Below are 20015 nucleotides of genomic sequence, written 5' to 3'. Positions count from 1 at the left end.
CTCTGGAGTGTTTATATCAATATGATCAATAATTTATGCATATCAAAAGAATTCTAAACACTTAAGTTGATTGATTTTTAGAAACAAAAGAATAATATAATTAATTCTCAGTAGTTTCCAAGCTAAACAATACATGAATTCCCTGATCACATTTTTTATTGTTTTTGACTTTGCAGTAAATGTTTCGTACTTCTCACATTCTCTGTTTAAAGGTTGCAGAGAATGCCAACTTTGGTATTATTGGTATGAGTGCCAAAAAAAGAAAAAAAATCAAAGCCCCAAAACAACAGACCAAAAGAAAAAAACCCAAGAGCACATGATAAGAAAGAAATAAACTATGTCAGGTAGTCAGACATTCTCCTACATATATTCTTCTCCTAAGTGAAACAAAAACTTGTAGTTAATAGGCAGAGGTTTCTCCAATAAGCATTTTTGGGGTAAATTCCTCTTTCCCATGACTTTGAATCCCATATGCCAAAGGGTACATTCTTCAATTGACTTCCATGCTTAAATATCAAGCCAAATGTGTCAGATCATAATATTGAATTCATGATGTTTTATTCAAACAAAACTTCCCATATTGCAGTTATCTCTACAAATTGATTTGGCAAAATAATATCTGCCATGGGTGTGCACAAAAGGTCAACTGTGAAACCAAGTGATTAACTGACCAGGTATAAGTGACATTAGCTAATCGGGACTTAAAAACCCTCTAGATTTCCCCCCAAAATATATTAAAAATGTGCTTTTATTTTAGCTGCCAAATTACTTTTAGATTAACTTCTGTTAAGATATTTTAAAGTTACCTTGGACATAAAAACTCAAAAAGTGAATAAATCCCACTTTTGTTACAATAATTAATATTGGAAAACTTTATTCTAGTTTTTAATTCTTAATCAGATATAAGGCTTAAAAGTATTTTCTGCCCTTACTTCAGTTGTCTCCTTACTTCGCTCATTGTTTCCTTTGCTTTCTAGCAGCTTTTAACTAAGATGCAATCCCATTTGGTATTTGGCTTTTATTGGATGTGCTTTGGGGGTTGTATCAAAAAGTTGTTTCCCATAGCAGTGTCAAGCAGCCTGTTCTTATATGTCTTCTTTTAATTGCTTTACATTTTCAAATGTTTGTGTTTATTTCATGTGCATAATTTATATATAAAGACATAATTTCAAAAGATATAAAATCTTCTGTTTAAGAAAATAGGCAGGGAGTTTTAATCGAGATTTCTTGAATGAAGATTTAAAGAGTGCCAGTAGATGTAAGTATACATACTCAACATTATAATGGTCATGCAAACTAAAACCACAATGATTTTATACTCCAAACCTGTAAGAATGAGTATTTTCAACAAGAGAAAAGATGACAAGCGTTGGTGAGAAGGTAGAGGAAAAGAAACCCCAGGCTACAATCAGTGGCTGGGCTTCCAAATGTAAATTAGTATACCATATGGAAAATTATATCTTAATCCTAAAATTAAAAATAAAATTACCATATGTTCTAGCAATTCCAATTCTAGGAATATGAGCAAAGGAAACGATACTAGTATTTTGAAGGAATATCTGTATTTCTGTGTTCATTGTAGCACTATTTACAATAGCCAAGATATGTCAGCTTTTATCACTGTGACAAAACACATGAGGGAAATCTTAAAGAAGCAAGAGCTTATTTTGCCTAATGGTTTCAGAGTTTTCAGTCCATGTTCTCTTGGCTCCTTTGTTTCTGTCTCTGTGGGGAGATAGAACATCATGGCAGAGAGGGCATTTTAAAACAAAACTGCTCACCACATGGTAGCCAAAAGAGGAGGGAAGCAATATATTCTCTTTAGTTGGGCAGCAAGTGACCTAATTCTTCTAACTAGGCTTAACCTCCTCATAGCCCATTCAACTATTGATAAAGTTAGCCTTTTAATAATCCAATCAGCCCACTAGGCCTCACTTCAGAACATTGATTTAAAGCTGTAAATATATGGGTCTTTGGGGAGATACTTCATATTTAAATCGCAATACATGGAATAAACCTAAGTGTTCTAAAAATATACTTATTACTTATATGTGTAATGAAATTTATTAAACCTTTAAGATGAAGAATGTCATTTGTGACATATGCATGGATCCAGAGGATATGATAATAGTGAAATAATCTAGGCATAGAAAGATAAACACTGCATGATTTTGCTTCTATGTGGAAGCTAAAGAAACAGAAATTAAATAAAAACAGAGTTTGGGATGATGCATGAGGAATTAATCCCAGACATTCAACATGCATGCACCCCCACATACACACACACACACACACGTGAGCATCAATAGATGTTTGGCAACACTGAGGAGGGCTTTGAGTGCCCAGGAACACATCTTCCTACAAGATGTGATAACAAGTTATGTCATAGAGGATGATGAAATATGGATCAAGGTATCTGACACAGAAGAATGTTTGAGAGATAATTATTAGCATGATCCAATGCAAAGAGGTAAGAAATAACTCTGTGAGGACTAAAGCTAAAAGCAGGACACAGAGTATAATGAATTAAGATTGGAAAATTTGAAAACAATAGTCATGAAGGACCTTGAATATCCTGTCAAGATGTTCTGATTTTGTTTATGGTCACTTTCCTGCCACTGGGACAAAATACCTGACACTTATAATGGAAAGAAGAAGTTTATCTAAATTCATGGTTTCAGACAGTTCAGTCCATGCTTGGTTGGCAGGCTTCAAGGTAGAAATGGTGATGGTGGAAGGGTAATGTCTGAACAAATCTACTCAACCCATGCCAGCCGGATGGAGAGCAAGAAAGAAGTGGCAAGAGAGGGAGATATACCCTCAAAGTCTGCTGGTCCAAATTTTCCCAAAGTCCTACAAACTTGTCCCAGAGCCACCTGCTCAGGTACAGTTGCCACAGTGACCCCACTTCCAATATAAATGCCCGCTTCTCTCACAAAACACAGACAGGCACCCACACACATATTAATGTGTTCTCTTACTCTTCAAATGCTATTTCTACTTCACCTTGAATGAGCTCCATTATAACTGTTTCGAATAAGGTCACTTCAAGAAAAATACATTTAAAAAAATTCTCAGATGTTCAGGAAGTGGACTGATATTGCTATAATTAAACCTGAGTACTTGAGTCAATTTAAAACATTATTTGTAAACATGTTACACATGTATAAATATATACACAGATAACTGAGCATGAAATTTTATAGTCCTACTTAGAGAACAAAGAGTTAAGAATGTCATCATAATTAATAAAATTAGAATAACATAATTAGGATGAAATTAGTTGATAGTAAAGGAGATTTTTAAGTTCACTAATATTAAAAATGAGACTTACTCTTCAAACAAATATTAAATTATGCCAGAGTAGCTTTTTCCAGAGTGTTATTAAATATACAGTATTGGAAAATATACTTCAACATCATACACACATACACACACACACAAGTTCTTTGAGAATCACTGATATAAATGTTTTAAAAAATCCATGCACTTCCATTTAGCACTGTAGTAAATTGGGTATTTTATATGATGGCAGTTTTTGGAGAAATGGTGGGAGAGAAAAAGAAAAGCAATGTCTGCTTTCAATAGTGAAGATCATTCAGTAATCAGTTTTCAATGTTCAAGGTCTGATCTAGATTTTTGGGGAAAAATGATTAAGAAATCTCATCTATTAAAAAATTACATCTCAATAACATTGTAACCAAAACCTTAATTAGGATTCCAGAATCATCTGGAACTATTGAACCAAGGTTATTTTTTCTCTTTGTAGATAGATAATAGCTAGCTAGCTAGGCAAGCAGATAGATAGATGGACAGATAGATAGATGTTTAATGAAGTCAAATGACTTTTGTAATTTTTTTTTCAGATGGGCAAGTGTTTAAGATGAAATTATTTTAGGTCCTGCACTACATCCCCAATCGTTTTTTAAACATATGATTTGGTTTACTTTGGATTTGTTTTATTTTTGAAACAGGATTTCACAGAGTCACAAGTTGCTCAGGGTGAGCTTGAACTTGTGATCTTTCTAGCTCAGTCTGCCAGAGTGCTAGTATTACAGGTATGGGTCAATATGCTCTGCTCATGAAACAACGAATGTAATAATATATCTCTTTAACTGGAGATTTCCTAACAGAATGAAAAGAAATTAAGTTATATTCAAACTACCTTGTTACTCCTCATAAAACAGGAAGGTTGATGTTATTCAGGTACAACAGTAAGTATAACTCCTTCAATGTTAGAGAAAGCAATGAAGTACTTACTAATAAACTATTAAATAGTATACATCTGCAGACAAAGAATAATGAAATAATTATTATGACTACTCCAGTAAATTTTCCAAGTAAAATTGATTTTTTCTCTGGGTTCATAGAGACAACTGATTGAACAAATGAAGTGAAAAACCAATGACTGACAAAGACTCACCTCGCCTCTTATTTTGTCATGGCTTTGGGGGTACACTTTTGCTTTTAATTGACATTTTAGGCAATGCTGTTTTCATTTAATTGAAATAATATTTATAAAACATAGTTCATAGTATGCATCAAATATAACAATGAAAAGAGACAGAGAGAGAAGAAAGGAAGATAGAGGAAAATGTGGTAGAACATTTTGGGAGTGAATAACACTTAATGGCAGTGCATATGTTTTCATGTAAGTACTGCATCACTGAAGAAATACTGTAAGCTTAAGTACAACCTCAAGATTGTCAGGAGAACTGATTAATTTTGCTCTTATTCCCATTTTCTCAACAATCTTTGTCTTCAGAGTGGATAAATGCAGTGTCACTCTGGGTTCGCTTGGCAATCTTAAAATTGTCACAAGAATGAATTGGGTGCCGTTTCCTCTTCTTGTTACAATCTTTGTCATGAGCTCTCACAGACCTTTTAATGCTTGATATGCTCTCATTCTCATTACATATTCTCATTCCCATAACAAAGATTATAATGAAAGAAGAAAATGTCATAAAATTAATCCATTCTCATAACAGTCTGTAATGAGGGCAGAAAATTGAGCAAAATTAATCCGTTCTCATAACAATCTGAAGATTGTAATGAGAACAGAAAATGGCATGAAATTTATCCTTCTTGTGACAATCTTTAAATTGTAACAGGGCAGGAATGGGATACAAGATTAACAAGCCCTTGGGACAAAGGCTCTAACTAGAGCTGAAAATCATAGAAAATTAATTTGGTTGTATGCGTGTACAAGTGTGTGAGTGTGTGAACGTGTGTGTTTGACAAAAGCCTGAAAGGCAGAAATTATAATGCCTGGTTCCATTAGAATGTCATGTTCAAAATCAGTAACTATTTTAAATTGCCTTAAAATATTAGGGCCTGACTTTGCTAAGATGGTGAATGGAGACAAATATGCATGTTCGCTCCTCAGGTAGACCCTGAGGGTAAACTCTTAGTGAGGAAGATAAGTAAAGAAAGTGAAATTTATTGCTGAATTAATGAATAGCTAATCTGATACCCTATAACTTTATTTTAAAATATTCATTTAAAAGGAATAATAATATATTTAGCTTAACATAGAAAAAATAATTATATGACCACAAATTGCCATGTATTAATGTAATTAAATAATTATATGACCACATAATCACCAACTAACCCATGTGTTCCAGTATATACAATAGTCTATCACATTGAGCCTATGGAAGTAGCCTAACAACATTAATGTTCAAATATGCAGGATTTTGGATTACACTGTCTTTTCTTGTGGTTTACTTAATGCATAATTTCTTTACTTCAGTCATTGGATGAATTGAATTTGTAATTGCTTTCACAATGTTTAATTTTAGACAACCTCATTTTGAAAAGGAAAGTATACAACACTTGCATAGGGTGCAAATATATTCAAGCAGAAGATGAACAACTATTTATTTGTCTGCATAATTAAAATATAAACAACGTAATGAATTAACATGTTAATTATTCTTTTATGGGTAAACATTTTTTGCAAAGAATATATTTTATGAATACTTATTTAGTACTTTATTAAAATATGCATTATACAAATAGAGTTATAAATATATGCACATTTTATAACAATTATAAACTTTAACCAGCATTAGATGGTTTATTACAAGCAAGTGATAATTTCAATTACTTAAATCTTAATCCATCATTTAAAAGATATATTAAGAGCTAATAATGAATTGCAATAATATTAAATATTTCAGAAAACCTTACTTATATAACCTCAAAACGAAAAGCCTCATTTGTAAGGTTGTTTTTCCCTTTATAGGGCTCTGTACTTCCACATATTTCAGAAAATTGCAAATATATCAATGAAATTGAAATGCATTATTAGATGCAAACCTATCTTATGGTATTTGATACTTTAAAAAGAAATATCCATTTGAAAACCTTGCTGTTATATATAATTATTTCACTTGTTGAGAATGTATTATTGATCATCAATTGTCTTAAACATAAAAGATAGTATTTTTTAAAATTGGAGGTATAGCTAACCTATTTAAGTAATAGGCTTAATTTTAGATTTTTTCCAATCTGGAGACAAAGTTTGAATGATTTGCTTAACTATATCTTCTGCCATTTCTTTTGACAAGAAAAATACAGTTGTAAAGACAAGTAAGGAAGCATTTTGGATAAAATAATATTAGTGACTAATCAAAATAAGAAAGTCTGGTCATGGCCTTAGCTCTGTATTTTGAGAAACAAGCAGGGTCTGGACTTAAATTGCCACCCATTTTTCAACATCCAGAGAGAAGATAAATATAGTGATTCATAGTACTTGTGAAAACCTTCAGAAAGTAAACCTTTGCTTCGTAGAAAATGAGAAATTTGGGAGGTTGCACTTTTCATCATCAACAAAAGCTATTTTTGCAGACCAAAGAAGAAATGAAAAACTTTTCATTTATTTAGCTGTTCCTGAAAAGGTTGCAAAAGGTCCTATCATGAAAGACGTAAAGGAAGGGCTGTTCATAGAAAGCTTTTAAAGAACAAACATCATGAGCACAGATTCATATGGTAGGTGGAATATTGTTGGAAGGTACAGAGCAAAAGCACCAGGATATGATCCCAGAAAGAGGAGACTCTTCTCTGTACATTTTCCATTGTTCCTTTTTTTCTTTACTTAGCTATAGGTATGTTCCATTTCATGTACAGTTCGTGAAAACCTATGTTTCCAAAAATGAGTGAGAATTCTCTTTGAGTTTATTTTTACTAAATATTATATTGTGAACCAGCTTTATAAAGGATGTTTTTTCTCTAAATTGAAGGAGTTTATTCTAATTATTTTTCCTAGTCTTTTATACTTCATTTTCAACTGATACAAAAAAACGTAAAAATTGTATTTATGTTATACCATGTAATGTTTTGGCACATATATTCATTGCATAATGTTTAAATCAGGTTAAACATTTCTGTCTCCTCAAAAAAATTTATCATTTCTTTATAGAGAAAACTTCAACATATTTTTTCTAAATTTTTGGAATACACAGTGCATGATTGGTATCTTAGTTCACTCTATTACAAAATACCATATAAGATATTCATGCTTCTATCTAATTGTATTTCAGTAACTACAGAACAACATCTCTCCATCTTTCCTCCTTCTTTCCTTCTTTCTCTGGCCTCTGCTAAAAGGTTTAATCTCATTATTCCAGTGCAATAAATGCCACTGTCAAAATGGGCCATCATTCAAGGTGGGCACGGCAGATTATATTGATGTGATTTGCCAATGTCTTTCAAACGGAAGTTGCTGGGAGATGTTACTAAATAAAAATATACACTATTAAATTGTAAAAGTAGCCATTTCTGACATGGGAAAAGTATAAATCCCTTTCGGTACATGAAGAGTTTTATTATATTATTTTGTGATTATTCAAAATGTGGCAGGTGATTTAAAAAGAAGTGGCTTAATATAGGCCCGAGGGGAAGTTAGAATGCTAAAATAATGGTGGACAGAGAGTACAAAGCTCAGCAGTGCAAGGAGATTAAAGTGGGATTAAATTAAAGGGGATTAAAGTGGGAGATTAAATTGTTGGTACTTTGTCTATATAAAAACAAATTCCCGTGTGACATCTAAAAAGTCTTAAATAATTTAGACATTGCTCATTATTTTATTTGCCTAAATAGACATTTTTACACATATAAAATGGTCAAAAGCTAATAATCTAAGGAAAAAAGAAAGTAGTATGAAAATGTGCACATATTCAACTATTCCACCTGTTGTATTTGTATTTCTCCATTTTAAAAGTAAGTTTTTCCCTTATAACAATTACTTTTTACATTGGAGTTCTTTGAAAATGTTCAGCATCCAGTGATATTTCTCCTACCACTTTCAGTATTCAATGATGAAGAATTCTCACAGGAAATGACAGCTTTTAAATGGACTACTACTTATTTATTATTCAAAATTGTTTTGAAAACATGGAATTTTCTGCAGAATACTAATGGGTGGAATATCCCAGGGTTGTGAAGTAGGTCATTGTAGCTGAAACGAAATAAATAATGAAGAAAACAGAAGAGAAAATTTAAAAGATTGCGTAGAATTTGTCTTTTATTCCAAGTGAATAAAAGAACTGCTGCTGAATTTTGAAGAATAAGAAGACCTGGCTTATATATCAATAAAGTCACTTTGAATGTTGAGTTTAAGAGAGACGTAAAGGGAGTTAGGGTAGGAATAGGGATGGAATTAGAAGGTTGTTACAAGTATGGCCTTAGAGGGGTCATGGCTTATGCTAGAACAGTGGCAACAGAGGTGTGATAAATGATCAGGTTGGAAGAAGGAGTCATCATAGTTTCTTGACAGAATGTATATAGTTTTGAAAAAAAAATTCTGAGAATCAACGTTTATTCCAAATTTTTGCCCAAATTATTTTTTCCCATGTTTCTACTTTTCTCGTCTGTCATCATCTGCATGCTGGCATTTGCATTTGCCCTTTGTCCTGCCCTCTCTGAGTTACACAATGATTGCTGCAATTGTAAGCATCACAAACTCATACAGGAATATTTAACACTGAAAGAAGGAACTGTCATCACTTGTGTGACTCCACATGTGAAAGTAGAGGTAAAAGTCCCAGAGGCTCCTCCAACAGTTTAACCACATTTACTGCTCTCTCATATTTGAAAATTCCAAAGTTCATCATTGGTAAGATGAATGTAGCTATCATGATAGGATTGTATCTCTGGAAAAGAGGGTTCTGATAGAACAGAGACGTTGGGAGAATTATTCCAGCAATCAACAATTCCTGTCAACCACAACAAGTCATGGCTTTAATTAGATAAAAAAGACACCTTGTTTATTCTGTCCCTATACTATGTGGTGGCATGGAATTCAGCTCACATAGGTAGTTGTTACCCAGTGGTTCAACTATTCTTGCTTAGTAGTTTAGTTGATCAGAGATAAACTGAAAAGCACTTGAATAAGGAGGTTCTATTATTATGGCACTAGTACTTCTTTCATTAAAATATTTTACAATAGAATATATTTTACATTTCTACTTAATCTGAACAAGCAACTGATTCTTCAATGGTGAATTGTTCTTTCATCTCTTTCCTGTGACTATATTCTGGCTTAAACAGAAACTAAATGAGATCATGAAGAGATGGACCATTTTCAAACCAGCAGTTTTCTGAGTTTGGACTATACTAATGTGGCTTAGCTAATAAACATGTTTTTTCACTTTTTCAGAACATTAACTTAGTTGAAGTTTTAGACGTGGTTGATAATTTAAGAGAGAAGATATTTAGGAATTCGAAGAGGTAGTTACCAATTTGTAGGAATAATGATGGTGATAATAATACAAGTAGTGAATCAGGTTTTATATTTTATACATATAAATATATATAATTGTACTGCAGTGTATTGTGCTGTATACTTTATATACTCTACTGTATATTATATATATAATTATAATATCTGTGTAATGTATATGTTATATATATATATATATATGGGAATATGTATGTGGGAATAAACCTTCACACTGACCTGCATCCTAGTCCAGCCCTTTTTTATTTTGTATTTTTGATGGGGGCTTGTGAAATTACTAAGTTACCCAGCCTGGGCTTGAACTTGTGAGGCTCCTACCTCAGCTTCCAAGACTGCTGGGAGTCATTACTTTTAAAGCAAATTATATGTATTTACTCAATCCTCACACCAAGTCTGCATGGTATCACATAGAAAGGATAGGAAAATAGCTCACCATCTTATAGATAATTTACAGAAATTTTACTGAAATAGGAACTCCTGACTCTGGGATAAAGCTGTATTTATTTATTAAATGTTACCCTGACAAATTTTATTAATTTGGGCATACAGATATGATGCCAGATAACGAATAGGGGTAGTTCTGGAAACTTTCTCTCCAATTTCTCAAAGACCTCTAACTCTTGACATTGCTCCTGTTTCTTCTTTATTGGTTGGGCAGAAGGAAATAATGTTCTATAGACTGCAGGTCTATCTATACACAGGCAGGTCTATCTCCTCCTGCCATGTGTAAAGGAACATCTCATTATGTCCATCCCTATATAAACGTTATACACAGATGATGTTAACTATCTACAGTGGAAGCTATAATCCTTGTTATTGTTTGTGTCTAGATGTCCCCTCAATGCCTCCTGCAGTCATGGGTGGGGCTTTTTCAGAGGTGGCAGAATCTAGAGTGTGTGATTGTTTCAGGGTGCAATGGCAGGATTAAGGGTGTTAGGATTAAGTGTGGGTGACTACAAAATCAGTCCACTGATTGATTTGGCACTGCACTAAATCCGGTAGCCTGGATACAATATAAAGGACAGAAAGGGTCTTGTCTTTTCCCTTCCTTGCTTGCTTTGCCACCTTCTGCTCACCATGAACTGTGTTTCCTCTGTGATGCCTGTCTGCCATGCTACGCTGCCTTGGAGCCAGTCAATTGTGGATTGAAACCTCTACAAACTGTGAGGCAAACAAACCTTTTTTTCCCTTAACTTTGGGTGTCAGATATTTTGTCTCAGCAATGAAAAAAGTAACTACAATACCCTGGAACTCATAGTCATTGTTTTTTTGTTTTGTTTTGCTCTAGTCAATAAGTAAACATAAGTTTATCCACCTGCCTCTCCTTTTAGTTTAGATAATTTTCTTTTGCTATATCATTGTCTTCATGTATAACAATGACACTTCTCAGGCATCTAATGCAGTAAGACATTGGCTCTAGGGCAGAAAACTGTTTTCTGAACTTTAGACATTTATTTTTCATTTCTTGTTTGTTTTTTCTTGTCTTGTTTTCTTTGAGACAGGGTCTCACTGTGTATTTCAGGTTGGGTTTGAGTTGGTGACAATCCTGTTTCAGCTTCCCAAGTTCTGGGGTTTCAAGCATGTGTCACCACACTCGGCATCTTATGCATTTTGTTATGACACTCTACACCATTTCACCTGTGGTTTTAGATTACTTGACAATAACAGTGAGTGTTCCCATTGAGTTCTTTCTTTTATAATGTTTTGTCCCTAAAATTTCTTTTTTAATTCTATTTATTGACAGCTTTCATGAAATGATATTTAGATTTTCTGCTCTATGAATTTTTTGATCAGGAATATCTGGACTTACTTTACTATGTGTTAAGTATCTACACATGGAAACATATAATTTTATACCCCCAATAAAAAGCAGCGCACTATGTTCAACCAGTAAAATTGCTGTATATTCCTAGCTATACTAAAAGCATATAGGGATTCCATACTATGTTTTAGGTAGTATAGGTAATCTTCCCAGGATTTCACAGATGATATGTCACATTACACTACTACTTTATTTAAGAAGAAAGTTACAGGTGACACAGATTGTCTAGCAACATGAATGGAGAGAAATGCTTTGTTTAGACATACCACAAAAATACTTTATATGTAGACATTTATTAGACTTTATATGTACCCTGTCATTTCTGACAGCTGTTTCTTATAAGCAAATCTTGTCATGAAAAGTAATTCTGAGTCTTAATAGCTCTGAGATTTCAGATGATGCTTTATGCAAAATAAGAAAATAAACATGGGTGCTAAAACCAAAGTTAGGGAGGATAAAGCCAGTAGAACTGAAGTGGCTCACCCATAAGGAAAAAAAATCAGAGGAATCATCTTTGAGTTTCCAGGTGATTTCAGGTTGTGCTATAAAGCCAAAAGTAGAACAAATGTATCCTATTGTTTTTGTTTCTTGTTTTCTTACCTACAAAATACTGGAATGTAAATGAATCCTGGTAGTAAGTAGCTTTATACTATTTGGATTCAATAACATTTTTGATATATTTTGTGTAACAGTGCATATAGTTTTTCTTGTAGAATTTCCTTGAACATTTTGACAAAATTGTTTTTCTAGTACTTTGTTTTATAAAACTATTAACTGATCATATTAACAAAATAAATATGTGGGTGCATAGGAACAGCACAATCTGTTCATTTATTTGTTTTATATATATTTGATATAATAAAAGAATTATTTTTCTATCCGGAAATTATTTCCTCAGTCGTCAGTAAGTAATTTCCTCTCTTCTTCTAGGTGCAATGGGAATCTAGTGTAATTCGGAGTCAGCTCTACCAATTACAGTGGGAATTTTTTCAAAAAAGGAAGCAATGAATTTAACGTTTACACTTGTTTTAAGTGGGAAGTGTAAGATGTTGCACATTAGGCATAAATAATTAGAATATTCAGGTGAGTACAAATTACTTGCAATGTTAGTTTATTGTTCTTATCTTGATTTTCACAATTTGAAAATTGTGCAAAGAGGAAGATATAAACCATGACTAACATACTCAGCTGATTTCATTTCTTTTTTGATGCCTTGACAAATATGGCCAAAGTTTCTCTTTTCCACTTACTTTAACTATCGTTTCATTCTGGGTAGTTTAGAGTTACTCTTCTCTTAAAAATAGTCAGCGGATCATAAGAAAGTTTGCTGGCTTGTTCCCTAAATGCCATGTCAGTCCTTCTTGTCTGATAACCACCCCTGTGCTGTAGGCTCAAACACATAAGTGAAAGTCACTTCTGAAGGCTGCATTAAGAAAGTGCTCAACATGTGCCAGTAATTGCCCTCTGTTTTGTTTTATGAACAGCATAGACATTTTATTAAAGCATTATATAAGTTATTCTTTAAGAATATTCAAAATGCACCAGTGCTATTAAAACGTTGCTAATACACATTAGGGTAAAAAACATTCAATGTGAAACTAATAATGAATCACATAAATTATTATACTCAGTATTACAGGAGAAGAATCTCAAGAGTTGCATTTCAAAATCCATATTTCTGAAATATAATATATTTTCACTTTCTATTTTAATATTTCTTTAGTTTGAAAAATCATACAAGACTTTTTAAAGAAATAGGCCGTTATAAAATAATATAATATTTAATTTATGTATTTAGGAACTAAATACCAATGAAAAATTAGAAAAAAATTATGATTGCCTAAATCATTGCTCAGTTTTAACTAGAGAATCAAAATGATAAGCCATAACATATCACACTCATTATTTTACTCCTGGTTGCCAGATTTGGTCCAAACCCTGATAGACAAATGAAAACACAGGAGATGGAGCTTATCTTTTTCTTCATAAAGCTCCTTCCGTAGCTATAAATGTTCTAGTTTGCCCAAATAGGTTTTCTTCTTAAATAATTTCACCTAAAAGTATATAAATTACATTAAATTATGTTCTAAATATAATGCAGAGATATGTGAATCAAAAAATATTGTCTTTGTTAAATTGCCATAAAATTTTATTTACTGGTGTACACACACAACTCAAATGGTATCATTTTATATCTATTTTTGTCAATTATTTAATATAATATACCACTTGGACAAAAGTAAGGGTTGACTACGATAAAAATAAAGATACATAAAAACTTTTAATGAGCTACTGTTCTTACTAGTGATGCACAATGGCAATAGTTTTAATCTTCTTTGAAGTTTTTGTGGGTTAGGAATTTGGGAATGCCCTGTAGCACAGTTCTAACTAACTTCAGGTCTCCCTTAAAATTGTAGCTACTATGAGCCTTAGGCAGGGGGATTTAGGACCAGCCAAGGAACTAAGAAACAATTAAAATTAAAAAAAAAAATGTCTGGGGCTGTAGTTTTGTGCAAAGGCCCTGGGTTCAATCCCCAGTACTAAAACAAAGTAGTCAGATGGCAGAGGGGGTTGGATCAGGAGCTGACAGAATACCTAAGGGTTTGCTGGAAGTCTCTTCTTTATGGTTTCTGGCTCCCCCTATGTGATCTCTCCAGGTGAGCCCATCTGGGCTTTCCCCTAGCTTGCAGACCTGAGAGTAATCAGATGGTTTCTGTGTCAGCCCAGGGCTTCAGTGCAAATGCTGCCAAGAGCAAGACTGAATCACCTTTTACAACCCAGCCTTGGAAATCAGATAACATCACCTGTACTTACTCTTTGTTGAATCCATCATAAATACACACATCCTATCAGTATAGATTGGAAACATCCATCATGGTTTGCCAGAAGCTCTCTTCATGTTAACATTAAATGTTCCAAGTTCTGGGAATGCTCAGAACAGTCGGTCACCCTACTTTGAGTTAACAGAATATTTAAGTTTAATAAATTTCTTTAGCAATGTTCATCAATCTTTTATAGTTCTTAATTTTACATTCTGTATGGTAAGGCTTTGCTTTTAATAAATCATAAATTTTTCTATGTTATATTCTAGAAGAGAGATGGTTTTGCTTGCACAATTAGTCTTCTCTTCTGTCTTTAATTAATTTTTGTGTTATGCTGTGAAGGAGTTAAGGTCAATTTTTCTTTCATGCAATTTGTTGAGAAGATTATTTTCCCAGCAAAATGCAGTGAAGTCTGAACATTAACTCAATTATATAGGACACCAGTAAACATTTCGGATCCCCGTTGGGCCACTGTCACACTCCCAAAAGTATCGCATCTTCAGCTATGAAAGTGAGAGTCCTCTGCCTTTCTGCTCTTCTTAGAATATTGCCTTGGTTATTCTAAGTTCTTTGCATTTCCATGTGGACCTTACAAGCTTTTGTCAGTGTAAACAGTCTTGCAGGATTGAGCTGAATTATATACTAATTTGGAGAGAAGGTACTTCTCTGCATACCCAGCTTTTCCAGTTCACTGAGGTGGAATGTTAACTTCATTGATTTTGGTTTTGAATTTCTCTCAGTAATTCTGTGTAGTTTCCAGCCTTTACCTGTTATTTGCTTGCATTATATATTTTTCAGACATTTTATATTTTTGTAAAAATGTATAATTAATTTCACTTTACTCTTTGTTATTATATACAGAATACTATACATATTGAGATATATGTATATATAAATTTGGTACATTTCATGTATGTTTAACAAAATTCCTACATTTATTATCACAAATATTCTTTAGTTAGATGCTTAAATTCTTTGTGTACATTTTAAATCTCATCATTTAAAATTAAACAAGTTTAGTTTCTTTCTTCCAATCATAATTATTTCCTTTTTTCTTACATTAATTTAATAGCTCTACTTGTCTAAAATTGAATAGTAGCATTTTTGGATTTAATTATTTACAATAGTGAGACAATGTTCAATAATGTTTCAGCAAGGTTTAAATGCAGAAATTTTTGGCAGGCTCTCAGTCATATTAAGAAAGTTCTATTTCTAGATTGAATGGCAATATTTTTCTAAATCATGAAATAATGTTGATTTTTAGCAAATAACTTTACCGCATTTTTGATTTTTTTGGTTTTGTTAATACAGTAAATAAAAGTGAATATTTGTCCATAAATGGAACCCACTTCATTACCAGGTATTAGCTATATGATGTATCATTGGATTACATTTAACTTTTTTTTTACAATATTAGTATGAACTTTCATAAAAATATCTAGTCCTCAATTTTCCTTTCTTTTAACATCATTTTCAAATGTAGATATTGGCATTATGCTGGTTACATGAAATGAGACCTAAAGTGTTACTTGTTATTGTATACTGTGGAAGAATTCTAAAAACAGTTGGTACCATTGCTTCCTTGAATATTTTGAAGAATGCATCAGTGAAGCCACAGGACCCAGTTCCTTTTGTTTGAGTGAAGATATTATATATGAATTAAATTGTCTTATGAATATAATACTATGCAGATTTTATATTCATTTTAGTGTAAGTGTTGGTAAATTAAACCCACAAAATATTTGGTACTACAAATAACTTAGATATTTTCACTCATGCCTATCAATTTTATCAATTTTTTCAGAGAGCTACTGTCTTAGTTTCTTATCTCTCCTTGCTGACACAAAATACCCGACACCCAAAGTTAAAGGAGGAGAGATTTATTTAGCTCACAGTTGTAGAAGTTTCAGTCCATGCTCAGCTGGCTCCAAGGCAGGGTGGCTTGGCAGATGGGTATTGCAGAGGAGAAAGAGTTCATGGTGGGCAGAAGACAGTCAAAGCAATAAGGGACAGTGTCTCTCTCCACTTCTTTGCACCATGAATCCATCCCAGTATCACACACTCCATATCCAGCCACCTCCAAAAAAGCCCTACCCGTGACTCCATGAAGCATTGAGGGAACATCTAAACACAAACTGTAACAGCTACCTTTTGATTTTATTGATTTTCCTTTCTGCTTATTTTTGTTCTTTGATATTTTCTTGGTTTTCAGAAACTACTTTTCTTTATTTTTACTTTGCCTTTAATCTGCTTTCTTTTCAAATCCTTTGAATTGGAAGTGTGGATAATATATTTTAAAAATTTATTGCTTTTATTATATAATTTTGAAGCTATATATTTTCATAAAGCTTGCTTTAACTATATTTCACATGTTTTTATATGCTATATTTGTTATTTATTATTACTTAAAATATATCTTACTTTCTCAGCTTTCCTTCCCTTACCTCCCCCCTACTTTCTTTTTTTCTCTCAGTTACTTATAGGAGTTTCCTTAATATGCAAACACTTTCACTGAGGTATAAGAGTTATCATTCTACTGTGGATATTAATGTAACTTTGTTTTTCATTTAAAAAGTTTTTTTTTAATGGCTCCCTGTTATGGCTTTTGTTTAGATGTCCTCCCAAAACCTTATGCAGTCATAGCTGGGACTTTTTCAGAGGTGGCTGGATCTAGAGTATTCGATGCTGGAATGGATACATGGTGTAATGCTAAGATCAAGAGCGCTAGGATTAAGGGCATGAGTGCTACCCACCCTGAGCAGCCTCGATAAAATATAAGGATAGAAAAAGCTGTGGTCACTCCTTGCTGCTTTGCTATTTTCTGCTCACCATGAACTATTTCTCCTCTTCAATGCCTGTCTGCCATGCCACCCTGCCTTGGAGCCAGCTGATTATGGACTGAAACCTCTACACACTGTGAGCTCAATAAACCTTTCCTCCTTTAACTTTGAGTATTGAGTGTTTTGTCTCAACTACAAGAAAAATAGCTAAGGGCTGGGGATTTTCTCAGTGGTTTTGCCCTCTGCTATGCAAGTGCAAAGACCTGAGTTTAATCCCCCCCAGTACCAAAAAACAAACAAAAAAAAAAAGAAAGAAAGAAAAGTAACTAAGACATTCTCCTTGGGATCTACTTTAATAAATGCTCTATGTACACTTTAAAATACTTTTTCCCCACAAATTACGGGTATAAGTCACCTATAAGCATGTATCAAAATAAATTAGTTACATTGTTCAAATTTTCCTAATTATTTTTAACTGTTTTTTTTTTTCCTCTTTACTACTGGGAGATATGTTTGCCAAAATCTCCAGATGGGATTATTCATTTTCTCTTCCTTTCTAAAACTGTGTAAGTTTTCTTTACATATTTTGAAATGATATGTTTACATGACAATAAAACTAGGATCTGTATATTTTCTTATTAAGCCATTCATTACAACGCAATATCTTCTTTATATTCTGTGAACTTTTTGCCTTGAGGGAGGTTTTATGTAATATTAAGTAAGAGTGGTATGAATAGAGCTGCTTTCATTTCTACAGTGTTTATGTGGTGTATATTTGCCTATATATCTGTTTTTACCTGAAATGTGCCCTCTATTTTAAATGGTGTATTTGTGTGTATATATGTGTATATATATATAAAATACTTATTAATTTAAGTGATAAACCTATTCACTTATTACCTCTATCCAATCTAATAATGTCTATTCTAAATAGATATTGTAAAATTTAATTTTAATAGTATTAGAGATTGAGATTTTCTTCCATTTGAAATTATTCTGAATTTCTTCAACTGGTTCTTTCCTTTTTTTTTTTTCTTTTTCTTTTTCTGAGACAGGGCCTCACTATGTAGTTCAGGCTGGCCTTAAGTCCCTATGTAACCCAGGCTGGCCTCAAACTCATGGCAATCCTCCTCTCTCACCCTCCTGAGTGCCGAGATTGCAGGTGTATGACACTTTGCTTGTGAATGATATTTTATTAGCATCTGTTACCTTTCAACATCTTAAACTTATAATTCATTGTATTGTATCTTCTATTGTTTCTGTTTAAAAGCCAACTTTCAATGATTTTGTTTGTTTTACATGTCTTTTTATGCCTTTGGCTGTTTTTAAGTATGTTCCATTTGTATCTGGTTTTCATCAATTTTATCATAATAAATTAATATGTCATTTTCTTTACAGTTATCCAGTTTTGTATTGTGTGCCTGAATTTATGGCTTTATATCTTACACCAAGTTTGTAAGTTTTTAGTGATGTTTCCTTTAACATTTTTTAAGAAGTGCTCCTTTTTTCCTCCTTGCTGTACCCAAGTTACATATTAATTGATATTTTGAATTATTCTGTATGTATCTACTCTCCTTCCATTATTATATTTCTCAATGTCAGATCAGATATTTTCTGTTATTCTCCTCTTTACATCATGAGTTCTATCTTCTCTTGGGTCAAAGTTTGGTTAAATCTATTGATCAAATTCTTAATTTCATATGGTCATAGGTTGCACATAAGGAATGAATATTGGATTCTTTTACTGATTCCAAATATAGTTTGAAATGCTTCCTATTTTACTGTATTTAAAAAATATATTAACCATCACTATTAGGTAGTTTCTGTCTCCTGAAACCAATATATAAATTTTTTCTTGTCCAGCTGGTATTGACGTAATAGCTAACAATTATTCACTTACTATACTAGTTTTATATATTACGTGTTACAAAGTCCTGAAATTGTTATTGATTTCTAAAATTTACTAAACTATTTCCTGTTATTTACTTAAAGTGCCTCATAGATTATGTTGATAAAATAAAAGCTTTGTCTAATATTTCTCAAGGTAGGTCACTTCTCTATTCCTAAATTGAAAATATTATTCCCTGTGTGTGATTTTTATTCAGGATTCATAATCTTTCTGGTAATTCACCAGGAAACAAGAACTCCAAGATATGCTCGAAAGGTCATTTCATTCTGGCTGGGCTTCACTTCTAAATTATATCTTTTAGCTTCATTTTTTGTGTTTTTTAATTTATTGAGTTTATTGGTACATTTTAGGTATAAATTATGATCACATTCATCATTGGGAATTTGTACCTGTATATAATATATCTTGCCTCTTATTTTTTTCCAGTTCCCTCCCTTCATCCCCTCCATCCCTCCTTATTTACATAAGCTTTGTTTCTATTTTTCCATTTTTTTCTTACCCTTCTCTCCTTTTTCTTGCCCTCCCTTCCTAGTTCCCTTCCCCTTTCAACATTTTCTATTTCACAATATCTATTATGAATTTTGATCCTTATTTACACTTTCACTTTCTCACACCAGAAGAACAATTTGGTATTTACACGTGTGTCCTATTTATTTCACTTAAGAGTATGGCCTCAAGGTGCATCCATTTAGCTATAAATGTCTCTAGTTTATCTTTCTTTATGGCTAAATAGTAATCCATTCTATTTTTTTAGAAAAACACATCTTCTTTATCCAACCACTGGTTCATGGACATTTGGGCTATATCCAAGACTTAGCTATTACAAACTGTGCTGCTATAGTCATGGGTGCATATATATAGCTGTGGTATGATGCTTTTAATTCTTTTGGGAATATACCCAGAAGGGGAATAGCTGGGTCCAATGGAACCTCTAGTT

The sequence above is a fragment of the Heterocephalus glaber genome, unplaced genomic scaffold (genome assembly GCF_053883595.1).
Source record: "Heterocephalus glaber isolate CG9 unplaced genomic scaffold, H.glaber_assembly_v1.0 deba00001465, whole genome shotgun sequence".
Lineage (NCBI taxonomy): Eukaryota > Metazoa > Chordata > Mammalia > Rodentia > Bathyergidae > Heterocephalus > Heterocephalus glaber.
Note: the sequence above shows the minus strand (reverse complement) of the source record.